The following is a 17600-nucleotide window of genomic DNA, read 5'->3' as shown; positions in this document are numbered from 1 at the left end:
AAGAAATCAGTATACATACTTTTTTTTAAGCCAATCCGACCCAATCCCACACTGAGCTGTCAGCAGCGGCTACGTTGTGTAGGCTGGTACAGAAAAAACAGCCGACAATGGAAGTCCCATAGTAAATCTATGGGTGATGTTACTCCCCATTCATTTCACAGCCGTTGTCAGCCGCGTCCTCTGCAGAGCTTCCGCCGCTGGAGATTGGGTCGGATCGGCTTCAATAAAAGTACGTATACTGATTTCTTCTTTACAGGGCTAGATAGGTTAGTGTTAGATCGTGGATAGGTGCAGGGATTTTAGTGTTAGGGTGGACTTATCCTTTAACCATTTGGAATCATGGGCAGAATCATCTCTATTACGCAGTGTTAATTTCGTCGACTAAAACCGACTAAATTAACACAATTTTAGTCGACTAAAATACGACTAAAACTAAAGCAATTCAGATGACTAAAATACGACTAAAACTAAAATGGCATTTTAGTCTTAAGACTAAAATACGACTAAAACTAAAATGGCATTTTAAGTCAAAAGACTATAACTAAAACTAAATCGGAATTTGCTGCCAAAATTAACACTGGTGCATGCTGAAAGCTTAATACCACCATAAATAATAACATATTCGATTTTTCACTCCAGGACCAGAAGTAGTATATAATGAGTTTGGAAATTGTAGAGAAATGCTTAAATAATGCTTTACAAATTACAATTGAACTACACCCATTCGATTATAGATGACTAAAATGAGTTTTAGTCGACTAAAATGTAGGACGTTTTAGTCAACTAAAATGTACTGGAGTTTTAGTCGACTAAAACACTTGCAGAAGACTAAAATGGGACTAAAACTAAAATGCCATTTTAGTCCTAAGATTAAGACTAAAACTAAATTGAAATTTGCTGCCAAAATTAACACTGCTATTACGCCCACGTTCCAAATTACACTAAAATCACAACAAACCACACAACGCGTGTTTGGGTGTTAGTCATTTTAATGACACTTGAGCGCAGTGCGATTTTGCCATATGTATAAGAACATTCCTGTTTTAGGGCCAAAATTTGGTCCCTGAGCTTCTTTGCTAAAGCAGACATGCACAGGGCTGTCCATTCAAGTCAATAGGCTGTCCTATGCGTGACACACAGAAACACGTGTGCATTACTCTACAAAGCTCGCAAGGAACACAAGTTCCCAAAAGGGGACATGTGAACAGGGCCACACTACTGCGATTTCAGAAGCAACTTGAGTAGCACAGAATTGCATGACAATGGAAATCACATTGTTTTCAATAGTGCCTGTTCACATCAATGTAGCGCAATTTTGGAAAAGGGTCCTGTGCTATTTTGGTGTGATTCCACCATAATTCTGGCTCCATAGAAAATGCAAACCACATCCAAGTAGCATCACATAATCGCACTTAAAGTCGGATGAATATGAACGCAGAAGTTTAAACCTAGCCTTAGGCCTCATGCACACAGGACATCAGAAATACCACTTGAAGGGTCCCTTATGTGCGATAACCATGTCTCCTGCAGACAAAGAAAAATGATTCTAATAAATATTTTCTATGGCACTGCATATTCAAGTGTAATAAGAAAACCCCTTGAAATGACTGAGGCTTTCATGTGCAGCATAGACGGGTACAAGTTGTCACCTGCAAAGCCATGTGGTAAAGTGGTTGTAAAGGCACAAGTTTTTTTTTTTACCTTTATGCATGAAAGTAAAAAACCTTCGATGTGCAGTAGCCTCCCCCTAGCCCCCCCCCCCCAATACCTACCTGAGCCCCATCTCGATCCAGCAACGTCTACGAGAGCCTTGCCTCTCTAGGGACTCGCACTCCTGATTGGCTTTTGGCAGCAGCAGGAACCATTTGCTCCTGCTACTGTCAATCATAGCCAGTGAGCCAACCAGGAGATGGAGGGGGTGGGGCTATACTACGGCTCCAGGTGTGAATGGACACACAGAGCCGTGGGTCGGGAGGGCACCTACTTGGGTGCCCCACAGCAAGCTGCTTGCTTTGGGGGGGACCCATTCAGGAGGGAGGAGACAAGAGCGCTGGAGGGGGACCAGAGAAGAGGAGGATCGGGGCTCCTCTGTGCAAAAAACACTGCACAGAGGAGGTAAGTATAATAACTCTGCCTGAGAGCTCATGCACACACAAAGTTTAAAAAACACCATAGCTTCTGTCAGGAAAAGGCAGCATTAAAAACACTCATTTAGCCGCATTTCTGAATAGCAATTATGAGCGTTAATGTGTGTTTTTTTGTGTTTTTGAGAGTTAGCGTTTTTACAGTAAACACACTCCGTAAAATGTAAAAAAGCTAAATCTGGCTAAAAGCTTGTTCCAGCGATTTTTGGAGTTTTGCGTTTTTATAGCCAAACAGCCTATGCTCCTGGACGCACTGGCAGTCAGGGTTTTTTTACTGCCCCTAAACGCTTATGCCTCCAAACTCCTCTGAAAGTTTATGTGTGCATGGACACATAGGCTAGCATGGAGGAGACAAAAGGGAACAGTAGAAGGAGCTTCTAAGTGCAGTATTAACATGTATTTATTGCCTCAAGGAGATAAAACACTTACAAGAACCAGTAGGTATGAAGGCTCATCTGTATAATGAAAGTCACTGAGCCCCAGCGGTATCCAGGAGACATCTAGCGGGTTCAGTCTAAATATGGTGTCTCTGTTTTAGGTGGTGGCGCTGATGGGAGACCGGGGGCCAGCCAGCAGGAGAGAACAATGGAAGGTGGAAGCCAGAAGAGCGATCACCGCTGTGAGTGACTTTCATTATACAGATGAGCCTTTATACCTACTGGTTCTTGTAAGCATTTTATCTGCTTGAGGCAAAAATAACCTGTTTATACTGCACTTATGCCTCGTTTCCACTGAGTGGTACGGTACAGTACACATTGCGTTTCCACTGCCAATAGTACCCTTTTCATGATAGGCGTGGTGTAGCTTGTCACAGCAGGAAAGCTGTGATAGACGATTCTCTGTCAACCAATCAAAGTTCTGCAGAGTGTAGCTCCACCCAGTTGGTACGGGTCTAATGTGCTTGGTACCCCAACGAAAGGGTACCAAAAAGTGGTACGGTACGGTTCGGAATTAGGGTACCATTCATAATGGAAACGGCATAAATAGCGTATCGTACCGAACCGTACCAGAAAGCTCAGTGGAAACGCGCCATTAGAAGCGCCTTCTGCTGTTCCCTATTGTCTCTGCCAGAGAGCTGCTTTCCTCTCCTTGGAGTGCTGCTGAAGTGCATATCTTAGGACCACCAGCCTCTTGTTTTTATCTCCACCCCCCTTTCTCCTCCCAGTGCTTCAGTTCATTTTCCAGAGCGCCCTGTACCTTTTTACTGACTAACACGGAGAAGAGTTTAGAGGCAGTAAAAAAAAATAAAATAAGCACCAGACGTCCTAAGGCTGCATTTACACCTCAGCATTTTGAATCACGGGCAGATGAACTTGAATGGCACCTAAAACTGCAGTGAGGTTTTGCCGTGATAAATCGTGCAGCAATTGCAGCAATCAGCATCGCATGAAGCATGTCACCCAAAGGTAGCTCCTGAACTTTTTTTGGGTGACAAGCGTCACACGATGCGGGTTGCTGCAACTGCACCACGATTTATCACGCAAACTGCCTCCCCAAAAATTTTTAGGTACCATTCAAATGAATGGCATCTCAAATGTGCATTCTGCAGTTTGTCATTCACATGCTAACAGCTGAATGTAAAAAATTTAAGAATTGCCGGCAAAAAAAAAAACAGCGTAGGGTCCTCCTCCCTAAAATTCATACCTTGGCCTGTGCTATGGTTGTGTAAGTCTGCAGGCGGGGGGGCTTATTTTAATCGGGATGCCCCCAGATCCTGCCCCTCCCCCATGTGAATGAGTATGGGGTACATTGTTTTTCAGGTCGGCGGTGGGGACGTGTCTTGATTGACGATGGATCTAGATCGGGGGACATTGTTTTAACACAATAGGTACCCCACTTTTTTTTTGTATAATGTAAAAGGACTAAAACCCTGAATTAGTAGGAGAGGATTGGCGGAAAGGAGTGACAGAAGAGAGCAAAGTTGTGTAAAAGATGTACTGTGAAAGTAGTAGAAGCAGTTTCCGGAATTTTATCTTTTACTTGATATAGGAACCCAGTGCAGCCTATCACATCAGCAAAGGCCCACATAAAATACTAGAGACTTCTGATATGGTACAAGAAATGGGTAGAGGCATGGGCAAGCTACAAGAGACAGGCACAGGCTGCAAGCATGCTACAGGAGACAGGCACAGGCTGCAAGCATGTTACAGGAGACAGGCAGAAGGCAACGGTATGCTTCAAGAGATACAGATGGCTACAGATGACAGGAAGAGACTGTGGACATGGCTACAGGATAAGAACAGAAAGAGTGGGCACACTACAAAAGGGGAAAGATTGTGTGCACATTACAGGAGACAGGAAGTGCTTTTGGGCATACTACATGATATGGGCAAAGACTGTTGGCATAATGGAGGAAATGGGAAGAAATTGCTGGCATACTAGTAGAGATGGAATGTCCAACAAGCATAAATTGGTGTAATGGTTCTCAAATTTTTGGCCATACAGAGAGAGTGAAAAGGGAGGTGACAATGTCAATCAGATTCTACTGATAATATTGGGTGTCACATGATAGACTCAAGGCCCGTACATAAGAAATTCAGAAGGGAAATTTCGTCCGACGACCGATCTGCCGATTTTCGGATTGTTAGTATGGTGCTTTCGACAGGCACTTGTATAGCACCATCAATTTACGCAGCACTTCACATATATTATACGTTCACATCGGTCCCTGCCCTCAAGGAGCTTACAATCTAAGGTCCTTAACTCACATTCATACATATTAAGGCCAATTTAGACAGGAGACAATTAACCTCAAGCCCATCTTTGGAGTGTGGGAGGAAACCCACAAAGGCACAGGGAGAACATGCAAACTCTAAGCAGGTAGTGCCGTGGGTGGGATTTGAACAGACGACCCCAAAACTGCTAGGCAGAAGTGCTAACCACTTAGCCACTGTGTATGATGAAGAATGGGGAAAAAGCAGACACTGCCATGACTATCTGAACATGAATACCATAAAGAGAGCAGACAATGGATAAAGTACTGTGTCAATTTATATGCAAGTTTGGAGAGTTAAGCCCCGTACACACGTACCGATGGTCGGCATACAAATGTTCCTCTTTTCTCCCCGGGATGTCGGTGTCTGTTGAAAAGTGCAAAGACAGCACAAGGACAGCACAAGAATTTTGTCTGCAGACTTCAGCTGACTGCAGAAGTGATGTCATGTAATGGTTAACTTTCCCTGTGTTTTTAATTTTCTGAGCATGCCCAGTCTAGCAAATCTGCGGTCTGTCGGCCGAATTCTGTACTGACAGGCGAACAATCGTCCGTTCTGGTGTCCGCAGACAAAAATTTTCATGTTTGCAAGAAAGACTTTTGTCCGCGGATTGTGCGCAGACATCTGTCGGAGGCACCATACTAACACGCGTACAATCGGCAGATCTTTCGTCCGCCGACGTTTGTATGCCGACGATCGGTACGTGTGTACGGGCCTTAACAGTATAGGAGAGCAACTACATAGTAACTGATTTGAGAAAACTAGCTGCATGTTGGGAGATTCTTTAAAATAGATCTGAACTCAAAAAGTGAAATACTGCTGGTATAGGACACATCTAGAAATGTTAATTGTGCCCAAGCAGTGACTTGAAAAATAATGGGATTTTTGACTTATGCCTCGGATACACGTGCAGATTGTCGGCCGAAAAGATTCGGCCGACGACCGATCGGCCGATTTTCAGCTTGTTAGTATGATGCTTCCGACAGCCGACAGCGCACTTTCGGCCGAAAATAATCTGTCGTGCAAGCATTAAAATTTTTGTATGCCGACACCAGAGCGGCCGATTGTTCACCAGTCAATACAGAATTCGGCCGACAGACAGCAGATTTGCAAGACTGGGCATGCTCAGAAAAGAAAAAACACAGGGAAAGTTAACCATCACATGACATCACTTCTGCAGTCGGCGGACAAAATTCTTGTGCAGTCTTTTGCACTTTTCAACAGACACGACAGCCCGGGGACAAAAGACGGCCGATCGTTCGGCCGACGATCTGCACGTGTGTACGGGGCATTACTGTAATAAAATCCATTTCTCTGATGTTCATTGATGGACACAGCTCCTGATTCTTCTTAACCATTGGGTTATACTGCCCCCTATAGGAGTAGGACACTAGGCAGGAAAAATCTTTACTATGCCTATGGGCAGTCCCAGGGGGTATACAGTTTTTTTACAAGTAGTGTCAGAAGAAAGCCAAGTCCTCAGAGGGGTGAGTGCTGTGTCCGTCAATGAACATCAGAGAAATGGATTTTACGGTAAGTTTTCGTTCATTGACAGACACAGCTCCTGATTCTTCTTAACCATTGGGATGTCCCAAAGCAGTGTTAAACATGAGGGGTGGGGAAAAAAAAAAAAAAAAGCTCAACCATAAACAATTGGAGCACACCTGGAAAAAAAACAATACACCCTCAAAGTGGACCAGGTCCTCTAAACAGCAGCCAGCTGTTTGCAGCTAAAAGAAGCATCCACAGATGCCAACACATCCACTTTATAAATATTTTTGTAAAAGTGGGCACCGACGACCAGGTGACCGCCTTGCAAACCTGCATCACTGACGCTTGATGACGGAGGCCCAGGAGACACTAAGCGTGCTAGTAGAGTGTTCCTTGACAGGGTAAGGGAGAACCTGACCCCTGATGCAATAGGCCTGAACTACCATCTGTCTGATCCATCTGGAAATGTTCGCAGAAGAAGCAGACAACCCTTTGTGAGGTCCGTCCGTGAGCATAAAGAGTCTGACTTCCTAAAGACTCCGAAGCTGCCAGGTACACCCTAATTGCCTGGACCACATCTAAGGAATGCAAGGCAATTTCCTTTGGATGTTATGCCTGGGACAGAGGGAAAACAACATAATGCCTTCATTCAAATGAAAGTCAGAGACCACCTTAGGAAGGAATGACAGACAGGGGCGAAGCACCACCTTATCCTTGTGAATCACCAATAAGGTGAACGACAGGATAACGCCGCCAGTTTCGACACCCTGCGCGCAGAGGTGATAGCCACCAAAAAAGGCCACCTTCTGGGGCAGCACAAGCAGGGAAACCTCCCAATTATTTTTAAAGGGAGGCTGCTGTAGAGCTGAAAGCACCACATTAAGATCCCAGGGCTGCAACGGAGCACATGCTGAAGGAACCAAATGTCGGACATCCTAAAGAAAGGGAGTGGGAGGCCAAAGGATCGTTGGAAAAAGACCGCCAAAGCCGATACCTGGCCCTTGATGGTACTCAAAGCCAATTTCTGCTCAAATCCTCGTTGAAGCAAGGTTAAGATCCAGACCACGAGAAGGAGCGAGGATGAACCCCAAGAGACTCACACCATGCAATGTACATCTTCCACATACAATAGTAGATCTTCCTAGAAGTAGATTTCCTAGCTTTCAAAAGCGTAGCAATCACCAACTCAGACAAACCTCCATCCTTCAGCACCTGGCGTTTAACAGCCATGCCGTCAAAGCCAGCGACTGTAAAGCAGGATGGAAGATCGGTCCTTGGGACAACAGATCCTCCCTGGGAGGAAGCCCCCAATGAGCATCGGCGACCAGCCATACCTGATCAGCGTACCAAGACCAGCGAGGAGTCGTGGCAGAAATTTGAGAGGGCTGGAACAAATTGATCAGCCCACCTTAGAACTCCTGGCTACTTACCTAGCTGCCAGGACACTACTTGTGCCCCTTTGGTGGTTGACTTAAACCACAGCCGTGGCATTGTCCAAATTAATTCGTACTGGCCTAAAGACTAATTGTCCAATGAGCCAGAGAAAGGCTGATCGCTCAGATTTCCAGAACATTAATCACCAGTCTGGACCCCAAGAGTACAGAGCCCCTGAGCATATCTGTGCTGAGGACGCCTGCCCACCTGGACAGGCTGGCATCCGTAGTGACAACCGCCCAGTAAAGGGGGAGAAAGGATTTTCTCTGTCGAAATGCCAGAGAACGAAGCCACCTCTAGAGACCGTGGATCCTTGCCCCATTTCACCAGAATCCCTGTAGCAGAGATCTTGTGTGGAGCTGTGCAAACAGACCGCCTTGAGGGTGGACACCATCAGGCCCAGCACCTACATGCAAGCCCAGAGGGATGACTGTCTGCTGAACAACAGAAGCTGAACTGCCTCCTGCAATGTCTGGATTTTTTCCAGAGGAAGAAACACACTGGCTGAGGCCGAGTCCAGAGTCAGACCCAAATAGTCAAGTTTTGGTGGACAGAACCAAAGTAGACTCCTGAAGGTTCAGAATCCAACCGAACTCCCTCAGAGTTCGCAGAGCAATCTCCAGTTGTCCATCAGAGCAGTCAAAAGACTCCATTCACAGAAGAAGGTACCCTAGTACCGCGATCACCCGCTGACTCAAACCATGCCAGCACTGGGTCCAACACTTTTGTGAAGACCCGAGGAGCGGAGGTGAGATCAAAAGGTCCACGCCACAAACCGATAATGCTCCTTGCCCATGGCAAATTGGAGGAAGAATTGGTGACCGGCCCATATTAGAATGTGCAGGTAGGCGTCCTGGATGTCGATAGAAGCGAGATGAAATCCCAGATGTAGGGCCACCACTACCGTGTGAATGTGCGGAACTTCTGTACTCACACAAGCAGTTTAGTGCCTTGAGGTCCAGAATTGGACGTACCTTGCCTTCCTTCCTGGGAACTGTAAAGAGGTTTAAGTAAAAACCCCTGAAAACGTTCCAAAATCGGAACCGGAACAATCATCCCTTGAAGGAACAAGTCTTGCACTACCCAAAAGAAACCCGTAAGTGATCTGGGGACAAGTGCAGGTTGGAAGGGAAGAACCTTTCCGAAGGGTAACATCGAACTCGACCGAATAACTTCGTAGGCCCATGTGTCCTATACCAGGGAGGTCCATGGATCCGGAAATCAGCGTAGACGTCCTCCCACCCTAGATACGGGTGAGGGCGCCCGTTGATGTATAGGTAGCCTTGTCCACAGGTCTGGAAGAGCCCGCTTGTGGCTTGCCAGACCAGGTCCTCTTGGAACCTCCAGTAGAGGCCCTGACTTTTGATCCCTTGTCTTGAGACCCTAAGGGATGAAAAAAACCTCTTATGAGCCGAGGAGAATGGCCCACATCTACGACAGGGCTCCTTGCCCTTGGTAGCCTGCGGAAGAAGAGTACTCTTTACCCCTGTGAGACCCTTAACGATGTCATCCATGGAAGCTCCAAACAGGCAATCCCCTACAAGGGGGAGATCGGATAAGGCCTTCTTAGAAGTCTGGTCCGCAGACCAGTATTTCAGCCAGATAATATGCCGAAAGACCACTGCTGATACAAACAGCCTAGAAATCAAAAGATGCCGCATCCAAAGAGGCATCACAGATAAACTGTAGCCCCTAAACCAATTGATCCGTCAGCTCCACAAGACAGGGGAAAGCAGTTTCCCCTCCAGGTCCTGGCGTAAAAGTTTAGCCTACTCAATCAAAGCTTGTGACACCAGGGCAATAGTAAATACCGGCCTAAGTGCCGAACCAGCCACAGCGAACATATGGCGGGCCAGAGCCTCCGCCCTCCTATCAGCTGGATATTTAAAGGCGAGGGACTCCTCACCTGGAATGAAGGTAGCTTTATTTAACCTGGAAACCGACGAGTGGGACCGTCCACCTTTAACACAGTTAATCCTCATAAGGACACCGCAAGCAAAAAACACTTAGAAACCACTGCGTATTGGACAACCCCACTGTTTTGTGACAATGTTGCTAAGCGGAAAAGGGAACACCCCCGCCGCTTTGGAGGGCCTGTGGGTTGTGGGTGCCAAAAGGGACCTGCACCTCCGAGGCAGCATCAGCCGCAACCTCCACTTTTAAAGTGTCACGCAGTGACACAAACAGTGCATCCACCAGCGCCTTTTAATGCACGGCTAGAGGAGCAGAGGAATCATCCTCACTATCTGAGCACTCAGGGTGCGTGGACGCAGACCCAGTAGGGTCGCTATATACCCGGAAAAAAAACAATCAGGGGAGGCCGCCAACTGTGATCTGCAAAGGGGATGCTGACCAAGGGCCCACGAGAGGACCACCTACTGTACCACGCAAAAAAAAAAAGGGGGGTTGCCCTCCGAGCCCTCCACAGAGGGCATAATAGGAAATAGCCCCCTTAAAAGGGGACCACCCGCCGTGACGCGGACGTGCAGGCAGGGTACCCTGATGGTCCTGCAGGGCTAAAAGGGACAGGTGCCCCACACAATAATGGTGGCAAGACTGTCATTAAAAAATGAAGTGCCCCCACAGCACCACCCCTTCCAAGGGAAGCGCCAAGCTGACCACATGGCCTAGCAGGCCCAGCCACAAGTGCACAATCATGAGCTCGGCATATGCCCAAAGGAAGAGTAGGGGCTTCAGCTAAACGCAGCTTGCTATGGGGGCACCCGAGCCGAGCTACAGCTCTGTGTCCATTCAGACACGAGGCTGCCGTTCGGCCCGCCCCCTCTTTCTCCTGATTGGCATACTGACTTTGATGGACAGCCACTGGAGCCAATGACGCCTCGGCTGTATTTCAGCCAATCAGGAGGGAGAATCCCAGGAAGGCCAAGGGACTCGTGGACATGGCTGGACAGAGAGGGGGCACAGGTAAGTATTAGGGGGTGCTGCTACACACAGAAGGCTTTTTATCTTAATGCATAGAATGCATTAGGATAAAAATCCTTCCTGACTTTACAACTCCCTTAAAATCAACACACACTCACCAGTGTATATCATATCAAGCCTTGAGCCTCCCCTCAGGACGATCCCCAATACCAAATTAAAAATAAAAAACTTCTCTAAACAAGCAATTAACTCTTTCAGTGCAGAGAGAATTTTTAAAATTGTCCGGAGTGGGGCTTTCAGTTTTGTGGAAAACCAGTAGCAAGGGCAAGAGTAAGAGTAAGACGGATGGTACCTCAAAGGACTCTAAGAAAAAAGTTTTATGGCAACTCCAAAAATCGTATTCTTTTCTTATCCATTGACAGATACAGGAATTCAGATAAAGTGAGGAGTGGGCAACAGCCAATGATAGGTCTACAACAAAGGACTGAAACTGTATGGAATTCAGGAATACCTGAAGAACCAAGTCCAAATCTGAACCAGACAAGGGAAAGCCCCTTGCAAGACAATGGGAGGCCACGGAGGGTTAATCTGATGTTCAAGAGGAAAAAGGTTTCTCTGGGTCTCTGGGGCCTGATAGAATGAGAATTCCAGGAAAACCCCCAGAACCACTAGGAAAGTATGGACTGAGGTCACTTGTGTCCACAGGACAACTATTAGTTGTGCACTTCACAAATCTGGCCTTTATGGAAGAGTGGCAAAAAGAAAGCCATTGTTGAAAGAAAGCCATAAGATGTCCCTTTTGCAGTTTGCGAGAAGCCATGTGGGGGACACAGCAAACATGTGGAAGAAGGTGCTCTGGTCAGATGAGACCAAAATTTAACTTTTTGGCCTAAAAGCAAAACGCTATGAGTGGCCGAAAACTAACACTGCACATCACCCTGAACACACCATCCTCACTGTGAAACACGGTGGTGGCAGCATCATGTTGTGGATATGTTTTTCCTTCAGCAGGGACAGGAAAACTGTTTAGCTTTGATAGGAAGATGGATGGAGCCAAATACAGGGCAATCTTAGAAGAAAACCTGTTAATAGTCTTAAAAAGACTTGAGACTGAGGTTCACCTTCCAGTAGAAAAATGACTAAGTATACAGCCAGAGCTACAATGGAATAGTTTAGATAAAAACCATATTCATGTGTAAGAATGGCCCAGTCAGCCCTACATCCAATTGCGAATCTGTGTTAATACTTGAAAATTGCTGTTCACAGACCCTCTCCATCTGACAGAGCTTGAGCTATTTTTCAAAACAGAATGGGAAAAAAATTCACTCTCTAGGTGTGCAGAGCTTGTAGAGACATATCCAAAAAGACTTGCAGCTGTAATTACAGCAAAAGTTGGTTCTACAAAGTATTGACTTATTGAATAAAAAAATTGAAAACCATTTATCATTCTCCTTCCACTTCACAATTATATGCAACTTTTTTCCAAAAAAACACATTTACATTTTTGGTTGTAGCGTGACAAAACGTGAAAACTTTCAAAGAGTATGAATACTTTTTCAAGGCACTGTAGTTATGTTATTGTGTTCATGTGATGACAAATGTGCCAATAGAAGTATTGTGCCAAAATCAAGAGTTCAATGGTTTTATGAATTGTTTCTTCAATTCTCCTTCATATATCATTTCATCAATGTGCCATGTCCCATAACCAGTCTGACACCTCAGAGGACTCGGGTAAAAAGTTCTCACTAAATTCCTGTTCTTAATGCAAACCATTATACAGGATAATTTGGTTGGTTGCAGGCTGGTGAGTTGAGGTGGGAATTTTCTTTGGTTTTGTTTTGCATTGCATGCGTTGCCCTTGCATATGCTCCTTGCTGCGAAGGCCAGTGAAAATTTGTTTGTACTGTTGGAATACTGGTGTGAGGACACAGTGGACACCTTTGCTGCCATTGTGCTATAATGTTGGGTGTCCAGTGTGCCCCTGTGCCTTTAAAAGGAGGGGTGGGCTCCCTCCAGGCTTGCCTGCCCTCTATCTATCCATTATAATGCATGTGTTTCAACTATGGAGGCTCTCAAAAATGTAGATTTGGGACTGCAGACAATACTTGGGTGCCGTAAAGTGACTCTGCAGCTTACGCATGTATTTGCAAACGTGTGCAGACTAAACCCCTGTTTTTAAAGCATAGTGTTAGACAGGATAATTCAGTGGTTTGCAGGCTGTTGGTGAGTTGAGCTGGGAATTTTCTTTTTTGCTTGATTTACAGGCATGAAACATCTAAAATCTCAATTAGCATATTGCACGGACATCTTTCGGTTTCATTCATGTAGGGATTTTTAGATTAGTATAAGGGAAACACACTAAATGCAAACCTTTCATAAAAGAAATAAGGGGTTGCCAATGCCAAAAATGCTAATTGATTGACTAGTATGTTAACACACTGGCTTCAATACTTTGAGTCACTAAGTATACTGAATCAAAAAATGTAAAGAAAGTCAGAAGTCCTTATCTTCCCTCCTTGATCTGGGGAACTGAAAGTATGGAAGCAAATAGACTAGCATGGTAGCCTGTTGCCTAGTATTTTTTTTATGAAACAAGAACACATCACAACTTTTACATTTTTCTTATGAAAGATCTCCATTAAAGCGATTGTAAACCCTTAAATATACCCAGTGCAGGGACTATCCTCAGGTGATGCACAAACCAATCCAACTTATAGGGGGATTTGTTTCATCTCTATCTGCAGTCTTCTCTTCTGTACATCAGTTCAAAGTACTGAATTTTTAAGTTTGTCTATGAGTTCAGAAAAAAGGGGGTGGAGAGCTTACACTCTGCAGAGCTCAATGAGAGGAGGTCTGAGAGTTGATTGGATGGAAGAGACATGCCCCCCCCTCCAGACAGTACACAGGAAAAGTGCTAAAGCTGTCAATCAGTTGGAGCTCCCTCCATGTTTGTTTTGGTATCAGGAAAACGGTTTAGAAGTGATTCATGCTGATTAGCAGAGGAACAAATCAGCAGACAGAAATTACACTTTGTGCTTTTACTTGAGACAAGTGCACACTATAGAGGGATATGTCTTGTTCATAATTTCATGTCTGAGGTTTACAACCACTTTAAGAAAAGTAACATGAGAAGCTTGATACCCCAGTTATGGATTGAGTTTCTTGCCTAGATGCAGGGTGAATATAGTCAGGGGTTGACAAATTTTCTTTTAATCTAGGAACCAACTAAAAAAGTTAGGAGCCAGCTTATTTGTCGAGCCCTGTCATAGAGGGTGATCCCCACGCTTACCACAGGGGACTCCCCTGATCCCTGCATTCACCATAGGGGGTTCCGCTGATCCCTCCATTCACCATGGGGGTTCCGCTGATCCCCCCGCTCACCATGGGGGTTCCGCTGACCCCCCCCCGCTCACCATGGGGGTTCCGCTGATCCCCCCCCCCGCTCACCAAGGGGGTTCTGCTGATCCCCCCTCGCTCACCATGGGGGTTCCGCTGATCCCCCCCGCTCACCATGGGGGCGCGGTTGATGCCCCTCCCATCATGGTTTCTTGCCTAGATGCAGGGTGAATATAGTCAGGGGTTGACAAATTTTCTTTTAATCTAGGAACCAACTAAAAAAGTTAGGAGCCAGCTTATTTGTCGAGCCCTGTCATAGAGGGTGATCCCCACGCTTACCACAGGGGACTCCCCTGATCCCTGCATTCACCATAGGGGGTTCCGCTGATCCCTCCATTCACCATGGGGGTTCCGCTGATCCCCCCGCTCACCATGGGGGTTCCGCTGACCCCCCCCCCGCTCACCATGGGGGTTCCGCTGATCCCCCCCCCCCCCCGCTCACCAAGGGGGTTCTGCTGATCCCCCCTCGCTCACCATGGGGGTTCCGCTGATCCCCCCCGCTCACCATGGGGGCGCGGTTGATGCCCCTCCCATCATGGGGCTTGAGGGGATGATGCTGTACACACCAGTTCCAGCATTCCCACCTAGACTCACCTACAGCATGTGTATGTAGTTTTTTTTTGGGGAGGGGGGGGGATGACATAGCAGCTGGGGCCCCTGAACACTGTACTGTACACATTTGCCGAGACCTCTATTTCCATGGTGTGAAGGGGCCCTAGAAGAGGATGGGAGATGAACAGAGGGCTCAGCCCTGAATACATGCAGTACAAGGCAGAGCCTGAAGGAAGAAGCTCCCCGCACCACATACACTGGGAGCTGGGCTATCCTCACCCTGCACTAAATGGCTACCCATGTGTGTCTGTGCACCTCTACTACACTATACATGAGACAAGTCACTGTACCAGCAGATGCTGGCCGCCTCTCTCTGCTCTCTTCCTCTGTCGTCTTCCCGGTACCCCCCTTTCTGTCTCCGCATGCCAGCTTGCTAGCTGCACCCGGAACTGGAGGTCCAACAGAGCCCACCCAGAGAAAAAAATGGGTGCACAGTCTGGAATAAATGGGAGTAAGAAGAAATTCCACGCTTTTGGCCTGTGGGCAGAGACATAATGGGCATGACATTCATGGTACTGGCATGCGATAGGCTGAGGGATAGCAGCTTTAGGAATTACTCATGCCTGGTGCCAACAAGTGAATGGGCTGACAAAAGCTTGGGCGCCAGGAGGCAATTTCTATTTGCAAATGCGACCTGGCGCCTGGGATTTGTCAAGCCCAGAATATGGTTATCTAACAACTCAGTCCTGGAAAAAAGTTGTTTATTTAGACATTAAACTTTAAAACATATTTACTAAAGTGGCACAGAATATACAGAAAATACTTGTAAATATAATTTACATATATAAACCTGGTCGTGACCAACAATACTTTTTTTTTTTTTTAATCAAGAACAAAACATTCTTCAATTTTCACTTTTCTGTAGTTATAGAAAAATCTAAAAAAATAGTGAAGTTAAATTAAAAATATACAAGTAAAATGGAACATGGCTTACAATATCAGGAAAGGCTGAACTGTGATCTTAAAACTAGTGATCACAGAACATTTAGCGAAAACGTCAAACGCAAGCAGCAAGTACAGCATGCCAGCATAACATATACTTTACATGGGAAGAGCAACTTTCATGAATAAAAGTGTAAAGTGCAAATAATATTGTAATGTTATAAAAAAAAATCTGTGGTCCAAGTTCTCAATTTTACCAATCATGTTTAGTAACAGAAAGTGGTAAGGGTGGCAGATCATTGACAATATAATCTTTGAAAAAACTGCAATAAATCCTTCCATGGTCCAGCTGCATTGGCATCACTGACATACGCAAGACTCTTCCGACAGCAGCTCTCCTAGCAGAGAACCCAAACACACACAAATTAATGTTATATATAATTTAACACAATTAAGTAGAAACATAGATTTCCAGTACATATCTAGCCTTTATAGTATAGAAATATTACATGGAAAATATTGTGATTGTGTGTCTACAGTGCTATCCATGGAGGTTATTTACTAAAACTGGAGAATGCAAAATCTGGTGCAGATCAGAATAGCAACCAATCAGCTTCCAAGTTTTATTGCCAAAGCTAAATTGAACAAGCTGACATTAGACGGTGATTGTCTACAACGCACAGCTGCACCAGAATCGAAGTGCTCCAGTTTTAGCAATCCTACCCCATGGTGTCAGTTTTCTTTAGACCAGCTTTTTTTAACCAGGGTGCCCAGGCACCCTGAGGTGCCTTGGCAAAATTCCTACAATTCCTCAAAAACTGTATACAAGCCAGTGGGTGGATTAAGCCTGCCTTTTAGCTTAATAGTGAAGTGGTGCACTGTTCTAATTAAACTAACATACTAAATATGAAACCAATGTAAATCAAAGTTGCTCAGTGCAATAACATACATCAAATTCAGTGAAAAAACATATGCAATCCAGGGGAAAAAAAAACTTACAAAAAAAATTTCCAACCAATGTGATGATAAAAAGTCCTAAAAGTCATATAAACATTAACAATAGTGAAAAATACGTAAAAATCTGCTCCCAAGTGAACTTAATAAAATCTGTGAGTCCACAATGCAAAGTGCTCCACAGTCCATTGAAAAAAAAGATCTTCAGTGATCTATAGCGATTACGCTGTGGAGACCAACCACCTTCTATCCACCTCAAGGTGCAATGCGTGCTCACCTGAAATAGGATTTAAACTCTCAATGTCAGCAAAACATTCCAAATGAATCCTCTGTCTCCCCTGGAAGCCTCCTCTATCAGTAGTAATTTGGCTCCACAAATAGGATATTTCATTGTGAAGTAAGTTTTAAATAATTAAACTTTATTATAAAACAACTTCATCTATTGCACTCACATTATTAAAACTTGTAGAGAAGATTTTTACAATCTTATTTACTGTTTTTTTTAATGTTTATATGGGCTTAAGACTTTTTATCAACACATTGGTTGGAAAGTTTTTTGCAAATTTTTTCCCTGGACATTTTTCAAATTAATATTCTGTATATAGGTTTTTTTTTCCACTGAATTTGATGTATGTTATTGCGCTGAGCAACTTTGATTTACATTGATTACATATTTATTAGGTTATTTTAATTACAACAGCGCACCGCTTCACTGTTAAGCTATTTACGATTTTTCAAGTGATTATTTGATTTGGTGGAAGCAGCAGTTTAGCCCACATTTATTTAATTTTATTAGGTCACTGTGCTGCCACGCAGCTTTAACTGTCTAGCAGTTGTTATTACATGTTATGTTATGCTATGTTATTGGTATCTTCCTTGCACCCCTGCTGTTTCTGGCTAGTTGGTTGCTCCCACCTCCATTTCCTGCTGTAACTCCACTTTGTTTAGTTGTTATGAGGAGACTGCAGAGTGTGGAAGCTGTGTAACTTCATTGGAAATTTACCTATGGAAAAGTCTCTATGTTTATGCCTTTGCTAACTTGAAGCATAAAGAAGCATTGGAGAACACCTCTGGAGTCTTTATTCATTGA

The 17600-nt window shown here is 44.9% G+C and overlaps 1 protein-coding gene across 1 annotated transcript in view; it reads right to left on the bottom strand.

Moving 5' to 3' along the window:
- Positions 1 to 15795: 15795 nt before the first annotated feature.
- Positions 15796 to 17600, bottom strand: part of NSMCE4A (NSE4 homolog A, SMC5-SMC6 complex component) — a 53670-nt gene continuing 51865 nt past the window's right edge. The window contains exon 11 of the mRNA XM_082269133.1: positions 15796 to 15954. The gene's annotated coding sequence lies outside the window, so the exon portion shown is untranslated. The remainder of the gene's footprint in view (positions 15955 to 17600) is intronic.

The sequence above is a fragment of the Pelophylax lessonae genome (genome assembly GCF_965119305.1).
Source record: "Pelophylax lessonae genome assembly, chromosome: 9".
Classification (NCBI taxonomy): Eukaryota; Metazoa; Chordata; class Amphibia; order Anura; family Ranidae; genus Pelophylax; species Pelophylax lessonae.
Note: the sequence above shows the minus strand (reverse complement) of the source record. Positions and strands in the feature narration are given on the sequence as shown.